The 24,675-nt window shown below is 36.2% G+C and overlaps 1 protein-coding gene across 3 annotated transcripts in view; it reads right to left on the reverse strand.

The window, feature by feature from the left end:
* Nucleotides 1–24,675, reverse strand: part of LOC138696405 (fatty acid synthase-like) — a 260,583-nt gene that overhangs the window by 193,138 nt on the left and 42,770 nt on the right. Inside the window, exon 1 of one of the 3 annotated variants that reach the window (XM_069821325.1) lies at nt 4,231–4,313. The exons of 1 other annotated variant lie outside the window; for it this stretch is intronic. The gene's annotated coding sequence lies outside the window, so the exon portion shown is untranslated. Of the gene's footprint in view, nt 1–4,226; nt 4,314–24,675 lie in introns of those variants that run through there. One more of the 3 variants, XM_069821327.1, reaches the window with a different exon arrangement.

Genomic DNA, 24,675 nt, shown 5'->3' on the forward strand with positions numbered 1-24,675 from the left:
AAGTTATCATTTATATTTTGTTAATTTTTAGTGATATAAATAATATTCAAGTTATCATTTATATTCTGTTATCGTTCTTTAGCGTTATAAATAATATTCAAGTCATCATTTTATTTTGTTATCATTCGTTAGCCATATAAATAATATTCAAGTCATCATTTTATTCTGTTATCGTCCGTTAGCGATATAAATACTATTCAAGTTATTATTGTATTCTGTTATCGTTCTTTAGCGATATAAATAATATTCAAGTTATCATTTTATTTTGTTATTGTTCGTTAGCGATGAGCATACATTTAAAATATTCAAGTTATCATTTGTATTCAGTTATCGTTTCTTAGCGATATAAATAATATTCAAGTTATCATTTATAACTCTGTTATCGTTCTTTAGCGATGTAAGTAATATTAAAGTTATCATTTGTATTCTGTTATCGTTCTTTAGCAACATCTATACTAATAATAAATCTGTAGTCAAAATTTTTCTGGTAATTTTCGATTTTCCAAAAATAATTGGTGTTAACATGTTAACCATCCTGAAACCGAAAATCTGTCTGTATGTTTGTTACCTTTTCACGCGATAATGGCTGAACCGATTTATATGAAAATTGGAATATAAATTAAGTTCGTTGTAACTTAAATTTTAAGCTATATGTCATTCAAAATACCCTATTTAAAAGGGGGAGTTATAAGGAGGCCTGAATTAAATAAATCGAAATATCTCGCTTATTATTGATTTTTATGAAAAGTATTACATAACAAAAGTTTCTTTAAAAACTATGCAAAATTTTGATAGGACAGATATTACTATGATGTACCGAAGTACATAATATTTCCGTGCAGGAATTCTGCATTACCAAATGGCGAGATATATCTGTTTTAAAATAACAATGCTTTTTATATTATGGCCACATCACATTAAGATACGAGTAATAAAGATAAATGACTCTGCGTTTATTTAAGGCGGCCTTGGAGTCCTTGGACAACAATCGGATTAATATACGGATGATATGATATGTTTATAATAATCCGTGGCGCTACAGCCCGTGAATGGCCTAGACCGACCAGCCGGCTGCTGGCTTCACGCCCACATGCCGAAGCAGAGGTGGACGATCATCCAACCAGAATGAAGGTATCGTGTGGTTAGCACGATGATTCCCCCAGCCGTTATAGCTGACATTCGCAACCGGATATCACTCCTATCGTAGCTCTCCAAGTGCATTACGATGCTGCGTGGGCACCGGTCCCATATACTGGCCGAAATTTCATGAGAAAATTTCTTCTCCCATGAGGACTCGAACCAACGCGAATTCCGTAACGCGAGTCCTAGGCTATGTGTTTATAATATACCTAGTAAAATATTATTATATTATAAAGAGATAATGTTTGTGTTTTTGTATGAGGCAATCTCAAGAAACTATTTAACAGATTTAAATAATTCTTTCATCATTGGAAAGTGTAGTTCCTTTAGATGGACATAGGCTTTATGTCATTACAGAAGCTCATGAGTGAATCGAGGACTGGACACAAATGCATATAAGGTAGGAATAAACAGAATCTTACGCACATAAAACTTTATATCGAAACTAATAATTAGCTATATGTACTGCAGTTAAATTTAATGCTATTTGGAGGTACCGTACTGAAATTTGATGTCTGATTTGCGTTGCGTTTTTATGAAAGAATGAAAGTTAGAGATGGAATAATTTTACAAATATACACGCGCCACATATTAAGTATTAATTATTCAGTAACATAACTACATATTTTATTGCTATTTGGGCGAGCTACGTAATGTATACTTAATAGGTAACAGTTCTATGTAGTGCACAATACTCCATATTGAATAATTAACAAACCAACATCTTTAGCATGACTTGCGGTTTGTAGGCCATCTCAAACCCCAAACTCGACCCCTCTGAGCGCGAGATCTTATATAAGTTACTCGGTCAGTTATGGTCGAATGTTACAATAAAAACAATTAACAACATAGGTATTTCAGTCATAACGTCATACAATACCAGATGAAACTACGAAGTAGGCTAATTACATAATTGAAATACGACTATTTGGCATAGGGAGCATCCGTTTTCCTTGCAAGAATAATTCGTTTAACATGTTTGTAAATTAGTTTTGAATACGTTGCGCTGCTGGAAACGTTTTTCTTCCTGAGATTTAAGAGCCTTCACAACAAATTAAAAACTTAGGTAGGTACTTACAGTAGTACATCCGTTATCAACACACGTTTTGAATAATATAGGGCAGTACAACACCTCATTTCAAATAGTATCGTTTGGTGACAAAGCCTTCTTCCAGCTGAAAGTAACAACCTTCAGTTCCTACAAATAAGTTATATTCTATTTCACACGCTGTTAGGTCTAACATAATACCAACCTTAAAAATAGAATTAATAGAACAACTCCAGAATCTATTGCATGGTAATAACAGTTACATTCATAGTTCTAAATACAACTGAAAGTAATTCAGGAGCAAATGATTTATAATTGATAATAAATTAATTATTCACCAACCATAACAAAGCTGTATTTGGAAATATAACAGATTTAAGTCAATGATATTTATTTATAACAAGTGCAGCGAAGCGCGCGGGTATGGCTAGTAAATAATATTCAAGTTACCATTTGTCCATCCAATAATTTATCGTGTTATCATTATACTTATGGCATTTATTTAACTTATACCTCAAATGTTTGAGCCCACCCAGTATTTCCTAAAAGTTGGCGTCATTGCTTTCAATAATGCCAAACATGTTCCGTTCTGTGGAACAGGCGTTGTCATAATGTACAAAGTGAAACGAGTATTTTGTAACAGCAAGTAATTCGTACTAGCGTTATTTTGGAACGTAGAATTCCAAGGTGCTGTTACGTTTTGGAACAGTTCCAAAATAACCGTTACGTCCCCCCCCCCCACCTCTACACACATCTCAAAATCAAATTAAATTAAGAGAACAGAAATTTTGTGTGCGCTTGTAGAACTCAAATATGTTGAAAGTAGACTATTGTTATTATGATAGCCTATTCATGTAAGAATTTAATATCTGTAGTGAAAATATTAATTTAATTAGAGGGATTTTTGATAATGAAATAAAGAAATTAAAGATAATTTGCAGTATAAGCACCATTATCGTTAGTATATTTCAAATGTTATCTTATTAAGAACTATCAATAAAAATCAAGAGCGTTACACAATTTGTTTTCGATATGTGTGCACTCAATCACATACAGTATACACATTTAAACACATTTTTCACATAATAAGTAAGAGTCCATCCGACCGACCGCGGCGGGACAACCCATGAAGAGCCAAGACCGACCAGCCGGCTGCTGGTCTCACGTACACATGTCTCATTAGGGGTGAACGATCATAAAATCAGAACGCTAGTAATTTGTGGTCAGCACGATGCTGGGTGGACACCGGTCCCATACACTGGTGGAAACCTCATGAGAAAATGCACATGATCCCTTAGGCCACGACGCTACAGCGTAGCACAATATGCAAGAGTGAGTAAAGAAAAGAATTATGCAGCCGAAATTTATGTCCCACCCATTAAAATATTTCTAAAAGATTCATTATAGGGCTAACGATGAAAAAAGTATGCATGTATAACTGTATGAAATTATGAATGCAAATTTTTGTGCATCTGCAGTTTAAATTACAAATTTTTTTACGATTTTTCCAAGTACCCACGTATAAGTACCCTTAGAGTAGACATTAACACTTTACATTTTTGTACTACATTTTTAAAATCAAGTTTCGAACTTTGGAAAAACACAGGTCCGACATTGTACTAGCATAAGTTATGCATAGAGCATAGCAGTGATTGTAGTTTAAAGATAAAAACGGTACAGGCCTATTCATTCCTAGCACATGTAGCTTACACGTCAGAAAATGGAATTCGTTGAGTTAGAATTCTTAAAATAAGGAAAAGAAAAAATTATAAATAAAATATGAAATCCTTTTTCCATGATAAATGTTTGCTTAAAATGAAGTTTAAACTTTACAGAAAGAGAAATGGAAACTATATAGATTAAATGGCTGTATCTGAGGCATTGCTTCATTTCCAGTAGGTAGATAATTGTTAAATGAAAGGTACTAAATATCCCATCCAGTATACTTCTTGAACCTATATAAGAACTTGTAAAATTCCTCACTGAATATGTCTGTGGCCCTCAGCATTAAGGACTGTAAAACACCTTGGTTTTATACCTACTATGTCGTCACAGGAACTTGACAGCCTGTTGCTCGTAGCCGTCTTCTTGTTGCAGTGAGTAACAGACACAAAAATCCTCCTAATTTATTACCTATTTCTTTCCCATGAGTTATATCAATGGCCGGAAAATATTTAAAAATTATTTAAATGCTCGTATGGAAGACACAAGGCCAGAACCTTTTTTACGTAATGAGCGGCACATGACTCCTCATACCACTCTTCACCCATTTGTCAGCAATAGTTCCTTTATCATGTAGCGGAATGATATTACTAACGAGTTATAGTTTAATTTCCGGGGCTACTATTTTACTCGTAAAATGTACATAAATGAAAATAATAATTTAATATGTGCACAAATAAGGGCCTAGATGAACTTTAGATTCTACTTTGCACACAATCCCAGAACTAAGACATTTGATTTCATCTATACGCCTATATTGTACATTACGTGAACGCATTTAATTAATTTATACAAATGTATAGTAGTACCGGTACTTTAAAATGTCTGTGCATATATTTTAATTCATGCCATTATTCCACTTTTTAAGAAAATCTGTATTGAAAATTCATCTGGCTAAGGAGAAACTGTCTACTGAAGAATGTACTGGAAGGAATGGTGAATGGAAGAAAAGTTGGGATAGAAAAGATGTTAGATGATAGACATTAAGATAAATGGATCGTATGCGGAGACTATTAATTATAGGCGGTGTGGAATCAAATCCGGGACCTAAGAGCGGCGAGGCCATACCAATGAAATGCGAGACCTGCAAGAGGAATCTGCGTGCCGGGGTACTTTGCAACTGTTGTGAGATCTGGTTTCACCTCAGTTACCAACGAATCGAAAGGAAAGAGATCGTAGAAGAATTCTGGATGTGTAAGGACTGCGGGAACCAGGGCGGCATCGAACAGGCACTCTACAAGCTTCGAGACGAGATGATGAAATTGCGTGAAGACTTACATCAGGCGGAGACACGGATCGACTACGTCAAGGAGCGGGAAGCTGTAACCAGGATCATCGAGAGGCGTGCGTCGTTATCGGCGATTCGATTATTCGAAACGTCGGAAACGTACAACCCAAGCTGGAGGTAGAATGCTATCCGGGAATCTGTGTAGAGGAGGTAAAGAAGATGAACGAGCGGCAGAAACGTGGAAATCCGGATACTGTCATTATTCATGCTGGAACGAACGACTTGCGGCGGCGTGTTGACTACATGATGGCAGACCTGTATGACTTGGTATCGGCAACAAAAAGATATAGGTTATCCAACGGCGGCAATTATCATCAGCGAGTTGGAAGAGTGGGGCTAGCGAACGAGGCATTTGAATGGGTGGCGGAACGGCTAGGTACGCGGTTCATGGATCCCGACTCATGGCTGGACAACATAGACTTAGGAAGAGATGCCGTACTTCTCAACCAGCGAGGAGCACAAGGGTGGCGTCTTCAGCAGAGGGCACTGGAAATCAGGAATGACGAGGAGGCAACGGCGGAGGAAGCGGCGGCGGCAACGTGGGAGACGGAGGCGGTAGCGGTGGCCAGAGCAGAAACAACAGGGATCAGCAATATTTTGTCGTGTAATGGTAAGTCTTTAGTAGTGTTGCAGGTCAATTTAGAAGCATTTATAATAAATCAGTTGAATTCTGGAACCTAATAGATTCGCTTAATCCTGACGTCATAATAGGAAAGGAATCATGGTTTTCCAGCGAAGTAACAGACTCGGAAATATTTAGAAACGATTATGTAACATACAGACGCGCCCGTGTAGGAACAGGGGGAGGAGTTTTTATATGTGTAAAGGAATGCCTGCAGCGCTGAAAATTTTAAAGACTGGGAGTTCGAAATATAGGGTGTAGACATAGTGAATGATTATTCACGAAACATACTGTATTACACATCATCGGTTTATACAGGGCTCCGAAAGAAGGCTTGAACGTACTGTTTAACCCTGCTTTAGTCGCACGCGGAATTCTGTTCCGCATTAAACTATTTCCATTAATATTTCCGTCATTCAACCGCAGACTTTTGATCTCTTGTCTATCTGGCTTTTCATCATTCACTTTTACGCTACAATACAAATTTTCATTCTGTTCCCAACCGTTGGGGAGCATTGGATATTTTATTGTAAGAGTGTAATTTGTGGAGAATAATTTCCTCGCGCAACTAAATAAAGTTGCCCATTTCGTTGGCGTAATTTCGACATGCATCGAGATTTTGAAATTTCACAGTTTATCTTACGCACAATACAATATTTCATTGTTGCGTTTCTGGGAAAATAATTGAGCATTTATGGGTCTACTGATTTTTTTAAATTTTATATATAGATGTATGTATTTATGTATATAGGCCTTATATATGTATATGCCATAATAACCCTGGATGAATTATCTATATATTCTGACATTTTTCCTATCCACAAGCAGAGCCGTTTTCCTTCCCTGCATACTTGAATCCTTTTATTCCACAACAATGCAGCGTGTCTTGATCTCTTGATCCAGTTGTAAGCCTGTAAATGTGTTCTCAGTGGATCATCCGTACATTGTTTGGTGTGAAAATGAACCTATAGACGATAAGATTTTCGTAAGAGTTTATAAAATTTATTTGTACAGATTTCTGTTTAACATCTCGAAAATGGACATATCAAATATGTGTAGGTTTATTACAGTCAAATTGCTAATCAAAAGTTGAATCATTATGATATTACATGAAATGGTGTATAAAAGTTTTTGACAAACGTTTTCGCCATAACCATGGCACGTTTGTCAAAAACTTCTGTATACCATTTCATGTACATAATGGTTCAACATGTGTACTATTGATAAGTAATTTGACTGTAATAAACCTACACTGAGTAGCCAATTTGCAAAACCAGCTATTTGCAAGTGAGACGAATTTTGGCAAATGAGGAAAATTGTGTAAAAACTTATCCAGAGATGCTAGAGGCATGATTTCTAGTTTAAATAATGGGAAAAAAAATATTTAGTCTGTCTTCCTACAGCTCAGAAATATATGATTAATAGATAATTAGTTATTTTGTATATTAATTTACAAATAGCAGGTTTTGCAGCAGAATAGAGCAGTTAGCAGGATTTGCAACTCTATAGGTAGCCATATTAATGATACATTAGTTTGCAAAACCTGGTATTTGATCAATGTTAGCAGTTTATCTAACAAGACTAACTTGGGAACAAACTGACTGTAGAAGAGAACTTTCTTATTTTCGTTATATACCTAAATATTATTAAACACACATACAAATATTAAAAAAGTATAAAAGGAAAATGGGATATTAATGTTATAGTTTGAAGGTTCCCTTATGTACCGTAGTTTCCCCTAACTATGGTCCACATTTGTCATATTTTTCTTTGTATATTCAGTACTATTCATCCCGATTAAGTTAAATTTTGGCTTCGGACTCTTGTAAGTTTATATTAAATAAATATTGACATATATGTTTGAAATTATTTAATTACAAGTGTTAAAAAAATAATAAGCATTGGTACATAGTTGTATTCTGAGTTGCCCAACTATGGTCCACTCATATATTCATGCTTGAAAGCATGAATGGACTATAGCTGGAGCTGTAATTATTCGTAAATCAATACAATGAGTTTCTAATTTAAGGGTAGAAACATAATGTAGTACAGAAATATTAAAAATAAATTAAAAGTACATGGATTCTTTTTATTAGTACACATTACACAAACACTCAATAAACAAGTGAAATCTGAAAGTCATTTTTCTGCAATAATGAACAACTACACTCACCGGCAAAAAAAACCGGGCCACCTAAAGTTTCTCAATTTTTTATGAGGTGAGAATCAGAAAATCCTTTATGAAATGAAGAAAACATTGCTTCCCAGAAAAAAAAAAACTTATTCATTATCATTTTCGCTATTATTTTCAACACCAAACAATGGATATAATTAAAAGGTGTAAAAAATTACAAATTATATCAATTTTCTTCCAAACGTTCAACTGATTTTGTGGGCACCCAGATGTTGGTAATAGCGGGTATTGCCTCCCCGTGACTGTATGACTGTTACCATTCGCCTATTCAACCCTTCGATCAGATTCTGAATGCCAATCTGGTCGATTCTATTCCATTCTTTACTTAGAACATTTCTGAGCTGCTGTAAGTTGCTGTGAGAAGTTAGACGACTTCTAACTCGCTTCACTAGCAGTCCCCATACATGTTCAATAGGGTTTATATCAGGACTTCTTGCTGGCCATGTCATCCTATACAATCCAACGTCGTGAAGGAACTCATCCACGATTCTTGTAGCATGAGGGCAAGCATTGTCATGCATTAACAGGAACTTTCCACCAATAAGTGGGGCATATGGTATCACATGTTAAATTAGACCTTCTTCGATGTATCTTGGAGCAGTCAAAGCACCTCCATTAATGAAAACAAGTTCTGTGGGAGCTTCACACCTAATTCCACCCCATATCATTACTGATCCACCTTGGTAACTGACACGTGAACTGAAGGTACATGAAGAAAAACGTTCTCCTTCTCTTCTCCACACTCTTTCACGTCCATCTGTAAACTAAATCTCGATTCATCTGTGAAGAGCACTCGTCGCCACTTCCCTAGGTTCCAATTTGCATGATTGTGAGCAAAACGTAATCGTTCGACATGATGTTGCTGGAGCAATTCTGGGCCTTCAGCTGGTCTTCTGGAATCAGTCCACATTCATCCAGACGTCCTTTTACACTTCTCTCACTCACGTTAACTTGTCTTATTTTCTGGAAGGCTCTTCTGGTCTCAATAGCTATGGAATGGCGATTTCTTAATGTGTTTAGGACAATAAAATGGTCGTCATGAGCTAAAGTTACTCGTTTTCTCCCTGAACCGGGTCTCCTGGAATAACCTCCTGTCTCTCTAAAGCGAGGTACACTGGTTGTACGGTCGATCGAGGGATCCCAAGAACTGCAGCCACATAACGCTGACTATTCCCACCTTCTATCAATGCAACCATGTTTGCTGAATCGGTAGGACTTAGTGACATTTGTATACAATGAAGTACTCCAATACTGCCTCAAAAGAGCTTACCAGTCTGTAGACATCTTTAGCTTAGCTCGAAATGAGTCCGAGAAGTTTACACACAATATTACAAGAAGAACGAATCTTCTTTTCAGATCATTGTTGGCTATTACGTATTCATTATTACATTGTTACGTATCACAAAATAAATGAATAACTAAATGAACCTCAGCACACCTACAATTATTTAAAAAATCCTACAATTTTCAAAAATTGTAAAGAAAATATAGTTGGCCAGGGTTTTTTTTTTTTTTTTTTTTTTTTGCAGGTGAGTGAATATTAACGAAAAAAAGTACGGTATCAAAATAAACTAACACATTCTTAGCATAATATTATGCAAATAAATTCACTGATAATGTTTATTTATCGTACTGAGAACTACATTCATTAGGCTTATTTCGGTCCTTTGAATCTCCACTTATCTTGTAATTCTGAAATTGAAAATAGATCTCTCTTTTTCGAGACGCACTTAGGGTCTTCAATTTCTTTTATTATGTTTTCCATTCTATAGAATAAAATGTCTTCCATTTCTCGCCACCTCAGTAATTGCCGCTTCTTACTATACATGAAAAAACAGCCCCATTGTTCTTCACTTCCAAAACTTTCCCTGGCCACAATTCCTCCTCATAAGTAACTTCCATATAACTATGTGCCTTTAGCATTAATTTAACAGATTTCGTCTTCTTTTCCATATCTGACTCACTGTCTGTAAATATGGAGAGAACGCCGGAAACATCATAATCTGTATCCAATTCAATTTCATCGCTCTCATAGTCACTTACAGGGACGGTTGTTTTCCTTCTACCCTGAAGTTTTCGTTTTACCGGACCATCATTCGTGCTAGTACCATTGATGCTGGAACAGCATGTTTCTTTGTTTACTTGACTATAATGTTAAATGATGTTTTGGAATATACTGAGATACCGTATTTGCAGAAGTAAATAATCACATTGATCACATTTTATTGAAACAAATATTTCAAAATTAACTACAACTATGGTCCACGAAAAATGTGGTACATAGTTGAGGACTGACTTCTAGCCTTGAGGTTAAACATTTTTCACCCAGAGTCCTTAACCTCTGCCAGTGAAATTATTACGTGAAAGTAAACACTATACAGCCAGGTCTAATTGTACAAAGAATCATATATCTATAACGTACCAGTTCTACAGAGGAGAGCTTAATAAAACAGAAAATTACAAACTGAACGATTTCGTGTCTTCACACATTCAATAGAACGATGCACGCTGACCTTGTTAAGCATGCATATCATTGCCACGTGTAATGGTAGATAGAAGCATCTATGGGGAAAATAATTCCATCACAGTGGCGCCTTAAATGGCAAACACCGAACTCTTGGGGGACTAAGTACTACATAATGCGTTTTGGACCATAGTTGGGTGCCTGGACCATTGTTATGGGAAATTACGGTACTACTGTTTGTGAAAAGTGCAACACCCAGAAAGAATGGCCCGAACGACCCCAAACTCGGGAGATGTGTAGAACAGAGTACCACCAATAATTGATTATGTTTCCAAAGATATGGCGTACACATAGGATCAACAGTGACGTCTCTTATTTCGCCAGCAAGGTTAGTGTTATGCCTTGCTCATTCAGTGCAGATCTTCCAAACGAAGTGGAAACGTGAAAGCTAGTGCAGGTATGCCTTGTCGACGTGGAAGTGCTCAATATCAGCACGTGAGTGAGTTCGAACGGGGCAGAATGGTTGGTCTCCGGGAAGCAGGTTTGTTATACTGTGACATTTTAGCTCGTACAGGGCTTGCTGCTATGACAGTGATGCTTGTGCACGTTCGCCAGACATTTCGCCCATCGAACATGTCTGGGATATGGATGGTCGGCAACTTGTTCGTCATAGTCCTCCAGCACCCATTCTTGACGCTTTGTGGATTCGCATACAAACTGCGTGTAGGGAGATTCCCCAGGAACATATCCAGGTACTCTTTCATTCCATGCCACGACTCTTAGAGGCTCTGATTGCAGCACATGGAGGCTTCACTCCATACTGAAATCTCACGATCACAGATCAGGTACAGTTCTGTATTCCAATCATTTGTGTATTGTCATGTACCTAATCTGTGATATCAATTTCATTTCAGTCACATGTATCCTTCTTGGTGTTGCAATTTCTACAAACATCAATGTAATATAACAACTTTACAAAAAGTTCAGTTTTTTCCTCATCCATGAGTTCGAAGTCTACTACATCCGTATGTTCATCCTCACCTTCATTCAGGTCTGCAACAAGGTCTTGCTTGCTGTTGGTTGAATATTTCGGTGTAGAAGGTCAGGTTTGCATTCCGAAACCAGTCCCCCCCCCCGAAGTGCAATTCCAGAAGTCTTTCGATGTCCCTGGTGTTTGCTTCTTTAAGGATGACACTCATTGGAATGGAGTTTGTAATGTAGTCCTTTTGGAAATGTTTATCTTTTTTGTTTAAACTTCTGGATTCGCCTTTTCACTGGTACCATTATCTTCATCTGTATCTTCTCCCTCAACACTAACATAGTTATTGAAACAGGATACACCATATCCATCCACACTCATTTCGGCAAAAGTCGAAAAAACCGCAAGATAATCACAGTAACCACTTCAAGACGTCAACACACTTAACATAAAAGGTTAGAAGTCCCCGATAAAGCACGGGCAGAAATTCTCAGCTGATGTCTTAGATGCAGCAGTATAGACAATTTAACAATACGAGCAAAGAGTAGCTTTATTATCAGTGTCTAATAATATCTTATTCGTTATTTTAGTATGCTCAATGTAATCCTTATGAAGATCGAAATAGCAGCTTTTGCATCCGTAACTTTCAATATGGCCATGTTGTCTCAGTGACATTTAGCAGGTATTGCAAAAGTAAACATGGCATTGTGCAGTTAGCAGGTATTGCATCCTTACGCTCTCCACACTTAGCAGGTTTTGCAACCGTATGCAATTTTATTTACTAGATTTAAAGGGTATAGAGTTTGATTTGCAACCCAATGTATGGCTTATTACGTAGCTAATGACGAACTGAAACCATTGCTGGTTTTGCAACTGGGCTACTCAGTCATATTTGATATGTTATTATACTTATCGGACCCAACATGCCTTTAAAATCGAAGATGGACGATTATGAAAGAGAAGAACAAAGAATTCAGAACTTGTTGTGGAGGTTATGGATGCTAATGAAGAGAGCCAATCAAGCATTATAGAAGATGAAGATTTATGTCCAAATGTTTCTCATTACTATTATATGTGACACACTAGTTCACTAATAAGAATAAAAGACGATTACGACATGCTACATAGTTAAAATAAAATGTAGATGATTTTCTTCCTAATTATTACTGATTTATTAAAAATGAATATTTTATTAAAATATGACATGTTTAGGATTTATTTAGACTTTGTAATAAGCTTAATAAAGGAAATAAATTTATTAAAATTAATATTTCAATCAATAATAAAAAATATAAATCTTGTTACTTTAATTATAACGGCAGTTTTGCCTGATTATTATTATTCTGCGGAACAAACTTCCGAGCGCGACTAAATACGTAACTCTGAGCGCGCGACTAAAGCAGGGTTAAAATAAGAGATATGTTGAAAAATAGACACATTCGCGGTCAATATCTTATCGTCGCGGGAGACCTAAATGTGCCCCAGATAAACTGGCAGGGTACAATACAGGGAAGGATAGGTCAGACCCAGTCATTAGTAAACTCACTCATCTGGAAACATAACTTAACTCAAGTAACAAATGGGACAACAAGGAGGGATTCCTTACTACACTCCGTGTCAGATCAGCAAGGTACTGTGCATTTGGAATAGGGAACTATGTTGCTCATTTAACAATAGTTCTTGGAAGAAATATTTCAAGGACCTTTGTATATTGCAACTCAGCAGGTATGAATTGTACGCTTTAAACCATCAACCCGTCTTGACTGACAGTTACCGCTTGTCACTGGGCTCGTGCAAACGTATTAAGGCCCATTCACAATGAAAATTAAACATAATCGTAACATAAACACAGAAGTTTGCGCCCAGGCTACCATATGGGATCATTCACAATGATTCATATAAGCATTGACATAAACATTACCGTAAGACGTTACCATGAAAGTTTGCAAACTCCAAACTTTCATGCTTATACTTACGTGATTTGCAAACAGAACACAATCGTGGAGCGCTGAAGTATACGACAGAATATGAGAAAATGGCGTCGTTGTTATGTTTCCATGGTTACCAAATATGTTTGCTGTTATGTTTATGTTCCCATCATGAATGACTTTTTTTTTAATAATTTATTGATCGATCAGCGCATTTAGCGCTATACAGATCATTTCTAAATAAAATATAAATACAATATATGACACTGAATTGAGGGCAGCCTAGATTGGGCTCCTCAATGAACAAAAATAATTGTTAATAAATAATTATTTAGGCCTACATAGGTTGGTGTGATGATAAATTTTGATTATAATATGAGGTCCATTGGAAGTCGGCTCTTGATTCTGGTGGGAAATGTGGACTTCCTTCCGAGAGAGTAGTGGATGGCGCCTGGAACATTTTCTAGGTTGTCATAGAACTTCTTAGCATGTGAATGAATAAACTGTTTGATTGTGTCAATACCAGTTTTTCTGTGTAGTTGGCTGTTACAGATAAACCAAGAAGAATTGAGTATAATTCGTAGAACTTTATTTTGAAATGACTGGATGTGTTTAATTTCACTTATTGCAGCTTCTCCCCAGACAGGACAGGCATAAAGCAGTAGAGGTCGTAATAGAGATGTGTAAAGTAGCATGCAATTTTGTAGCTTTATAGATGATTTCTTGTTTAGGAGCGGATATAATTTAGTGAGTCTTGAGTAGGCCAATTTAAGTTTGTTGTTGATGTGATGTTTCCATGATAGACGGCGATCTAAGTGCACTCCAAGATATTTTACAGCTTCATTCTTTGGTTTGCACGGTATCACGTTGGTTGAAAGATTTATGCATGGAGGATTAGCAGGACGACACAAAGTAAATATCATTGCTTCGCATTTATTGTAGTTCAATGCGATGCGCCAATTTTCAAGCCAAGGGCATATGATGTTTAAGACTTCCTGAAGGTGATTTGAGGCTATGTTAATGTTGCGATGGGTTGCATAAATAGCTGTATCGTCTGCATACATAGCAATTTGTGCAGTTGGTGTTGCAGGAATGTCCGAAGTATGTACATTGAATAATATCGGACTTATGATAGAGCCTTGTGGAACGCCAGCACTATTGGGTCTAACAGAGGACTGAGTACAACCCACTCTGACTGAGAATGTGCGATTTGACAAGAAACTAGTCATTATGTTGCATAGGTAGTCTGGAACGCCGAACTTGTGTAATTTGTACCGAAGACATTTATGCCAAACTCGATCAAATGCTTGAGTGAAGTCAAGAAATGCGACTGCAGTGTATTCTTTCTTTTCAAAGCCCTGTGCAATTTGTTCAGTGATACGAAGCACTTGATGATTGGTAGAATGATTTCGACGAAAGCCAAACTGATACGGAGGTAGGATGGATGCTTGAAGTAGAAACGTATCCAAGCGTTTCGGCAAAACCTTTTCAAAGACTTTGGATATAGTTGACAAAAGACTTATGGGACGGAAACTTGTTGGATTTGAAGCAGGTTTTCCAGGTTTATGAATTACAATTATTACTGCATGTTTCCAAGTATCAGGGAAATATTCCAGACGAAGCAGAGCATTGAATAATGAAGCTAATTTTTCTAGAGCTTTACGAGTAAGATACTTCAATACAAAGTTTGGGATGAGATCGTATCCAGGAGATTTCTTTGTTGGAAGTTTCTGAATTATTGAGTAGATCTCATTTGGCGAGGTGAAGTTTACGGGCAATGGTGCTGAAGGATAATTATTCGGAAAATGTTCTATTTCTTCGTTGAATTCTTTATTCTTGATTGGGTTTGGTATGAAAGAAGCTTGAAAGGTGTCTGCGAAAATTTCACACTTTTCATTGTCACTTGCATATTGACAACCGTCTTGTTGTAAAGGTGGGATTATACATGGCTCTTTCAATACTCTCTTTGTCTCTTTCCAAGGAAGGAATCTTCTGGAGATAAAGTGGATAGATGACGTTGATAAGATATGAATCGGTGTTCGTCCAACAATTTTTTTACCTCTCTGGTTAGTTGATTTAGACGGTGATGCTGCCATGGTTCTCTACTTTTTTGCCACAATCGACGAGTTTGATGTTTTTTATTTTACCGTAACGTTTATATTCTTAAGTTAACGCTTACGTTATGTTTAATTATCATTGTGAATGAGACTTTACTCTCCTATTTGAAAGTGTCGATTTTCAATCTATCCGCTGTTGTAGATTGTGTAAATATTGCGTGTTGTTTTTGTATACATTAGTTTTAGTTTAGTTTATCTTCAAATCGCTGTGTAAGTATAAATCAATGTAGTGCCTGCAGTAAGTTTACTATTTGTATAAATGTATCCGCTGTTGTAGTTTGTGTAAATATTGCGCGTTCTTATACAATTAGTTTTAGTTTAGTTTAGCTTAGCTTAGCTTAGCTTAGCTTAGCTTAGTTTAGTTTAGTTTAGTTTAGTTTAGTTTAGTTTAGTTTAGTTTAGTTTAGTTTGATTTACTTCATCATCAAATCGCTGTGTAAGAATAAGTCAGTGTAGTGCCTTCAATTAGTTTGCTCTTTCTTGTCGTACCGAAACAATGGAAAAAGTCGCCAGAATGCTTCAAAAGATTGCGAACCCGGAAAAGAATATTGAGTTCCGACGAAAGAACTATGGTGTTGAACGTGTATTTGTATTTTTGTACTGCATTTTTATTCAGTGTAACTGAAGCTGCTAAACATAGCGCGTCAGCCACAAAATTTTCTTACAAACTGGTGCTAACAATAAGAAAGGAATTTAAATTGAAGGGGAAACTTTCAACACCCGTGAAAGAAAAGTCCAGGCATTCAAAAGACGAGAATGCAAAAATATGACTCAATGACTCAGGCTGCAATAAGACGTCTTGTGCATTCATTTTACAGGGAAAAAACACACTGCCAACATTAAAAAATGTGAAAGCAGCCTTTGATAAAGACACAGACATGCCTAAGGTATCAATTTCAACGTTACGAAGGATACTAAAAGATATGGGATTCGAATTTACTAGAAGAAAGAAGAACTCCATGTTAATTGATAGAGACGACATAATTGCCTGGAGGTACAGGTACTTGAGAGCTATTAGAAGTCGCAGAGCAAACAATAGGAACATTGTTTACACAGATGAGACCTGGATAAATGCAGAGTGTACGACTTCAAAGTCTTGGGTGGACACTACAATTGCCTCTGCTTCACAAGCCAGAAAAGAAGGTCTGATGACTGGTAATAAGATGCCCTCTGGCAGAGGTGGGCGTATGATAGTAGTACATGCTGGAAATGAGAATGATTTTATTTCAGGAGCTAATTAGTATATCACGGAAAGAAAGATGGCGACTACCATGATGAAATGACTAGTGCTATGTATGAGAAATATTTTGCGGACAAATTGCTTCCAAATCTTCCTGCGAATAGTGTTGTTGTGTTGGATAATGCGTCTGTACATTCGAGGAAGGATGAAAAAATTCCCTTAAAGAGAAACAATAAAGCAGAGATTAAATCGTGGCTCATCTCTAAAGCAATTCCTGTTGGTGAAGACATCGTAAGCAGAGCTACTGAAGATGGTGGAGTCTGTGCGGTCTCGATATGAACCCAAGCGCATAATAGATGAAATGGCTCGAGCACATAGACATGAAGTATTGCGACTCCTACTGTATCATTGTGAACTAAATCCAATTGAAGAGGTGTGGAGCCAAGTCAAGAGGAAAGTTGCGCAAGAAAACACCACCTTCAACATAAATAAAATGCGAGAGCTAATGGAATCAGGAATCAAAGAAGTAACGCAACAGCAATGGACTAATTACGTGCGGCATGTACAAGATGTGGAACATCGCATTGGGAAACGGGTGGCCTTCTGGATTTAATCCACAACGATGTAATCATCAATCTTGGCGAATCATCTGAAGAAAGTGACAGCGAGGATGAAGATTTAGGAGTCACTCCTCTTCCAGATTAGTGGTGAGTTACACTAATTTTATTCTTTAATTAATTTAGTTAAATTGTGTGCGTGATATAGAAGAAAACATATTTTTATAATGGATAGTATACACAAGACGCCAGTACGCTCTGCCGTACTTGCCCTCCCCAACATCCCTGGACAATTCACTAGTCAACAAGGTTCTTGTCACAAGGGTGAAAATGGTCACTTTAGATCAATTTTTGTGTGCTGATAGTGGATCTAAACTTGAAAATTTTCCATCACGCACCATTTAAGAGGAAAATTGGAAATTGTAAAAAAAAAAAAAAAAAAAGAAGAAGAAGAAGAATGAATTTACTAAAGAACTCGGGTATCGAACAATTGACTTTATTTAAACGGTTACACGGTATATTCATACGTTTTATAACTTATTGTTGCTCAGAATATACTAGAAGTGGATTTTAAGGAATAGGTTTTTCAAATTATGTGAGTCTGCATTAATAAGGCAAGTAGTGGGCGAAATATATCTGTATAACGTTATTGCTTTATGGGGCTAGACCAAGAGAAAGCACTGAGAGGGTGGGCTTTTAGAGCGACATAGATTGCATTTTAGGATTAGTTGTAAATTGTTTGAGCTTGTGACAAGTTGTAGGCTATCACTGTTTTTAAGTGTTCATCTTCGCGTTCATTTACGCTTTCTGAGAATGAAAAAATCTCGTCGTGCGTGTGTAACTTCGCCGGACAGCTTTTGTTACGTATGTGGAGAATTTACGGCAAAATCGCAGCGTCGGCCTTTATGAGATAAGTTGAAACAAGCATATTATTGCTATTTTGAATGTAATGTGTGTGATTAGGTCAAATCATGGGCTCCCCATGTGTGCTACACAACATGTTTCTCAAAACTGATAAAATGGATGAATGGAAAGAAGAATCGAAGTATGCCGTTTTCAGTTCCAATGATATGGCGTGAACCGACTATCGATGCAGAAGACTGTTATTTCTGTTTAACAAAAATTACGGGATTTTCAAAGAAAACAAGATCTAAAATTGAATATCCTAATGTTCATTCTGCAATAAGACCTGTACCACATGGACCAAAACTCCCTATTCCTAATCCACCATCGCAATTGGAGGAATAGGTTCTTCTAATAGAACAAATAGATGACTTGGCTCAACCATCAACAGGATCTGATCCGTCCTATAGTCCAGAACATCATAAAGAACTCCATTTCATCCAACAATGTGAACTGAACGACTTAATAAGAGATCTTATTCTCACTAAACAACAAGCTGAGATTTTAGGGTCTAGACTGCAACAATGGAACCTGCTAGCACCAGATACTAGAATTTCATTGTACAGGAAGAGACATGAACGGTTTTCGAAGTATTTTATAACGAAAAATTCTATGTGCGTGTATGTAAATATAGACGGCTTGATGGAAGAACTAGGATTTAAACACATCCCAGAGGAATGGAGGTTATTCATTGATTCTTCCAAAATAAGTTTAAAAGCAGTGTTAATGCACAATGGAAACACTAAACTATCAATTCCAGTGGCGTATTCAGTGGATATGAAGGAAACTTATGCAAATTTGTCAGTGTTACTAGATGCAATCCAATATAAAACATACTGCTGGAAACTCTGCTGAGATATGAAAATTGTCGCCTTATTGCTCGGACTTCATGTGGATTCACAAAATACTGTTGCTTTCTCTGTTTAGGGGATAGTAGAACGACTAAAAAACACTATATAGTGAAAGACTGGCCTCCCAGAGAAAGCTATGTCCCAGGAGAACATAATATCAAGTATGTCTCTTTAGTAAAACCGGAAAAAGTACTGCTTCCTCCTTTACATATCAAGCTTGGTTTAATGAAGAATTTCGTTAAAGCTATGGATAAAAATAGAGAAGGTTTTGCATATGTAGGGAATATGTTTCCGAAACTCAGTGAAGCTAAAGTGAAAGAGGGAATTTTTGTTGGTCCTCAAATTAGGAAACTTTTGGAAGATAAGAGCTTTGAAAAAAAATTAAGTGTTGAGGAACTAGAAGCTTGGAATGCTTTTGAAGTGTTTTAGTGGGATTTTAAGTAACAATAAAGTTGACAATTACCAACAACTTGTGCAAGAACTCCTGCATAGTTACCAGAAGCTTCGTTGTCAAATGTCATTGAAAATACATTTCCTACATTCCCATCTCGACTTTTTCCCAGAGAACTTAGGAGCTGTAAGCGATGAACAAGGGGAAAGATTCCATCAAGATATACACAGGATGGAACAACGACATCAAGGAAGGTGGGATTCTAGTATGATGGGGAACTATTGTTGGTTTTTGTTCAAAGAAGGTGACTCAAACTACAAGAGGAAAAAATAACTCTAAATAACTAAATATATATTTTTTTTTCAATCTAGCTTGAAGTCTGTATATGGTTGTTTACTTCAGTGTAAGGCTCCTAAGTTATTTGATTTGATATTTTAATCAATTTAATTTATAAATCTTAAAAAATTATAGTTCATTTGATCCAGTTTTAAATTAATAAAGTAAAAGCTTATTTTGAAGGGAAAAAAGGAATATAATGCTACTTTTTCTTATTGTAATTATTATTTATGCAGTGTTACTATTTTTCTGTGAAACGTAAGTGTATTTTGTATATAAATTTTGTATCTTAGGAATTTATTTACTATCACTGTCGTAATTACGTATTTTTAAATGCGCGAAAACGTTTTTTAAAATCAAAATACTTCCCCTTCTGTCACACAAAAATGTTACGTGTTACAGATTTTTCAGTGCGATTTTCGTAATCAGCAGGGTCGGTTTAGGAAAAATCAGCTGATTTCATTTCTGTGACAGACAAAAAGTTAAAATTTGTTGACTAGTGATTATCGTTACTGATTATTTGGCTGTGGCTGTGGTGTGAGGGTTTGTTGTCCCATAAAGCCTACAGTAACTTACTGGTCTGACACGAAGTACAGACATATTTCTTTTAAGACTATCAGACATAGTCGCAGATATTGGTAGAGGGGAAGAGAAGGCCTGATGGCCTTATCTCTACCAGGTTAAATAAATAAATAAGATAATGAAGTGATTCCAGGTATTAGTAACCACAAAGCGGTAATTCTTGAAATTTTATGGAACGTTAAGTACAAGCAAAGCGGAACAAAGATCAAGAATATCTTGCAATATAGGTAACAAAGCGGACAGAGAAGACTTCCAGAATTATCTTAGAGAAAAGTACTCATTACGGATAGTAAAGGGCAGTAGTGTAGAAGAATCCTGAGTGGAGTTCAAGCAGATTATGTTAACAGGAATAAACAAATTTATTCCTGTTAAACGTTTATCAAACAATCCCGATCCGGAATATTATAATAAATACATACGGAAACTGAAAAGAAAACTAAGGAAATCCTACAGCCAGCGGAAGAAAAGCGTTGTAAAACAAAATTCACACAACTATAGAAAGAACTGTTTAATGCGAAAAAGAAAGCGCAGGAAAAATTACGTAAATCCACTTTACGAAGGTGAACAAAACGGGTGGGATAATTTTAAAAATATGTGAAGAAACGACGCAAGGAAAACTATCCGAGCCTCTCTCTAAAAAAATGACCTCAATCAATTTATTGTAAAGGACAACCAAAAAGTAAAAAAACTAAATTTCTATTATGCCACTGTTTTTGGAATGAGGGCAATAATATCTAACTTAGCTTTTGTGGAAAATACGGATCAGTTTTCTATCAAGCCTAGGGACATAAGGAGAAGGATCTCTAAATTGAAAACTCATAAATCAGTAGGACCTGATGGTATCGCCGAAGATATGTTAAAATTGGGAGGGGAAGCCATGATTTCCTGTATAGTGCATTATATTTGAAATATCAATAAACAATGGTATTGTCGCGCAAGATGGGAAAGATAGGCTACAATAGTGATGTCAATTTATGTCTGGGTCCCGCTCAGAGACAAAAAATTACAAACCAGTCAACCTGTGGTTTGCAGACAGATGGAACACTTGATTTCAGCATATCTAAGGCAGCACTGGAATGATTCAAATTGGTTACATAATTGTTAGCATTAGTTTCGTGGGGTCTACTCATGTGAGAGACAATTAGTAACCTAAGTCTGAATTTAGCAGACGGAATAGATTCAAATAGCCAAATAGATGCAGTGATTGACTTTTTACGCGCATTCGATGTAGTCCAACACGACATATTGTTGGTTAAACTACAATCAACGGGGACTGACTTCAGAGTACTCCAGTGGATCAAGAAATTTTTAACTTGTCGCACTCAGAGAGTACGGGCAGGGAAGAAATTATCGAGCTCAATAGAAATTACTTCCGGAGTCCCACAGGGGAGTGTCTTGGAGCCCTACGATTCCTGGCTTTTGTAAATGATTTGCCAGTTAACATCTTGCCCAGGGTTCGCTTATTCGAGGATGATTGCATCGTATACAGGGAAATAAAAGGTTATGAAGATACTACTCTTCTTCAGAATGACTTCAATAGAATAATCGATTGGGCAATGGCCAACAAAATGATAATAAATTCTCTAAAGAGCAAAACCGTCAGTTTTACAAGAAAAATAAATAAAATAATCGCATTGTATACGTTAGGAAGTGAAACCATTCCTGAAGTTAACAAATGTAAATACCTTGTTATAATTTTAGCAGCGATCTCGGCTGGAGGAACACGATACTGACACAGCAGGAAAAGCATTGAGAGCATTATACTTTGTGTCGAGGTGTACTAAGAAAAGGCTCTGATATCCAAAGAGATTATATATATATATATATATATATATATATATATATATATATATATATATATATATATATGTCACTAGTTCGTCCAGTAATGGAACATGGTGCTGCATGTTGGGATCCTTACAGATTAGAACATATTAAGACATTGGATAAGATTAAAAAAACGGGCTCTCAAGCGTTATCTTAATAATTCCAACATTAAAATGGGATACACTCACGGATAGAAGAACGTGAATTCGATTATGCGCAATGTTCAAAACATACAGAGGTGAGCCTGCCTGGAGAGAAATAAAAAATAAGTTGCAGCCGCCAAATCACTCTTCAAGGAATGACAACTCACATAAATTGAGGGAAAGAAGATAGAGGTCGGACACTGGAAAGATTTCTTTTCTCAATCGTACTATCAATGACTGGAATGCTCTACCCGCAGACTTACTAAAGGCTTTACCAATAATCAAAAATGTAATTAAAAATAATTAAGTTATAATATTAATATTCTTCTCACTTCTCTCGTGCCTCTGTCCTAAGCTTCTTAACTCTGGCATCATTGTACGATTCCTTTCTTCAACTGTAAAACATTGAGGACTCAAATCTGCTTACCACTTTATTTGTTGTATCACGTTCAACTACAGCATTCTTACTTGCTTCTTCAAGAAAGTAATTACGCTACCAGACTGGAGATGCCGATTTTTTTTCTGCCACTCTAAACTCGATCATTTCAACATTCATTGTTACCACATTAGTAATCAACTGAAACTATATACATAAGCTACATTCTAATCACCGAATTATTTATTTCATCTTATTTCCTATGAGTGTGAAAATGTCATTGGTAACAAATTTATCAATTTTGTTGACAGTACTAGAATATTTACATGTTAATTATTTATGTTGGAATCTTATAGAATTTATTTAGGAAATTTATATCTATACTCCCACTCCCCCTCCCTAAAGTAACTGGCGGTCCATCGATTCTACATACAACCAAGCACGGCTGTAAAAATAAATCTACTGTAGTGCGACATTAATGTCAGTGTGAAGGAAGTATAATTTTGAAGCCGACCGCGACCTTCAAAAAGTAATAAAATACGGTAAAATGTTTGAAGTGGTAGAATACTGTAGGCCTAATTTATCTTGTGTTAGATTTCATTGATGTATCATGAATATAATTGAATTCTTTAGATTCAATATCCCCTATATCCACTTTTACAAATTGAAGGATTTTGACAGTAACCGGTGGCAAATAGAGGAAATTTTCAATATAACAGTGATTTTTAACAAACCTTTTGCTTTTGCTTTTTGAATTCAAACTATATAAATATATTTCATTCTTAGCAAGCAATATGTGAACATAGCTTAATCTATAGTGATAATAAATGTGTAGCCGAAATTTTTCTGGTAATTTTCGATTTTCCAAAAATAATTGGTCCTAACATAATATAATTAACCATCCTGAAACCGAAAATCGCTTTTTTTAAATGTTTGTTTGTATGTACAGCTGTCAAAAGAAAAAGTGGCCGCTCTCCTGAAACAAAGTTCCCTTCGGGTATATTCGCTACAATTCGGAGACAGGCGATGTTACATGTTGTTGGACCACGTTGCTTGATATCTACAGTTATAATTGAAGTATTCTGTGTGTTATTCGATAGCGTAATGGTAGCGTTCAGGCCTCTTATTCATGAGGTCCTGCGTTCGACTACAACCTCGTGATTTTTATCTTTTTTGTTCTGTTTTTGAGAGAGACAAACCAATACGTAATGCCTCCTTTCTCTTTTACGATTATTTTAGTAATTAACATCAGGTTCATTAATATATTATTATGCCATGACTTTATCATTATGATATTGTGGCTGCAAATGGAAAGAAAAAAGATTTTATTCTCAATAAAAATATCTTTCGTGGCATAAACAAAACAAATTTACTGGCGTCGGCCTTAATACATTCAAACAATTAAGCGTTCAAAAAACAAAACAAAAAGCCACAATTCAATATTTAGTCTATCTTCCTCTTATCTCGATCATCTTGCAGTCGAGTGGGCATGGAATTGACTAGTCTTTGCAAATAACGACTGTTCTTAGACACGATATTCCAGGCATTCTAAACATACATACATAAGTGTTCTGTCCATGGGCAGGTCTTTCATTGCAAACCCAGCAATCTCCAATCTTTCCTATTTTCTGCCTTCCTCTTAGTCTCCGCATATGTCGTCTATTATTCTTTTCAACCAGAGACCCAACCAATTCCTTTATCTCTTTCTAATCAATTTCAGCATCATTCTTTCTTCACTCACTTTTTCAAACACAATTTTGTTTCTTATTCTGTCCGTCCACTTCACACGCACCATTCTTCTCCACATTCACATTTCAAATGCTTCAATTCGTTTCTCTTAATTTCGTCGTAATGTCCATGTTCCTTCTCCATACAATGCCACACTCCTCACAAAGCACTTCACTAGTCTCTTCCTTAGTTCTTTTTCCAGAGGTCCGCAGAAGATCCTTTTTCTTCTATTAAAAGCTTCCTTTGTTCATGTTTGCAGTTTTTCTTGGGAAGGATAGGCCTAAATGCGGTAACATCCC

The sequence above is a fragment of the Periplaneta americana genome, chromosome 3 (genome assembly GCF_040183065.1).
Source record: "Periplaneta americana isolate PAMFEO1 chromosome 3, P.americana_PAMFEO1_priV1, whole genome shotgun sequence".
Taxonomy (NCBI): Eukaryota; Metazoa; Arthropoda; class Insecta; order Blattodea; family Blattidae; genus Periplaneta; species Periplaneta americana.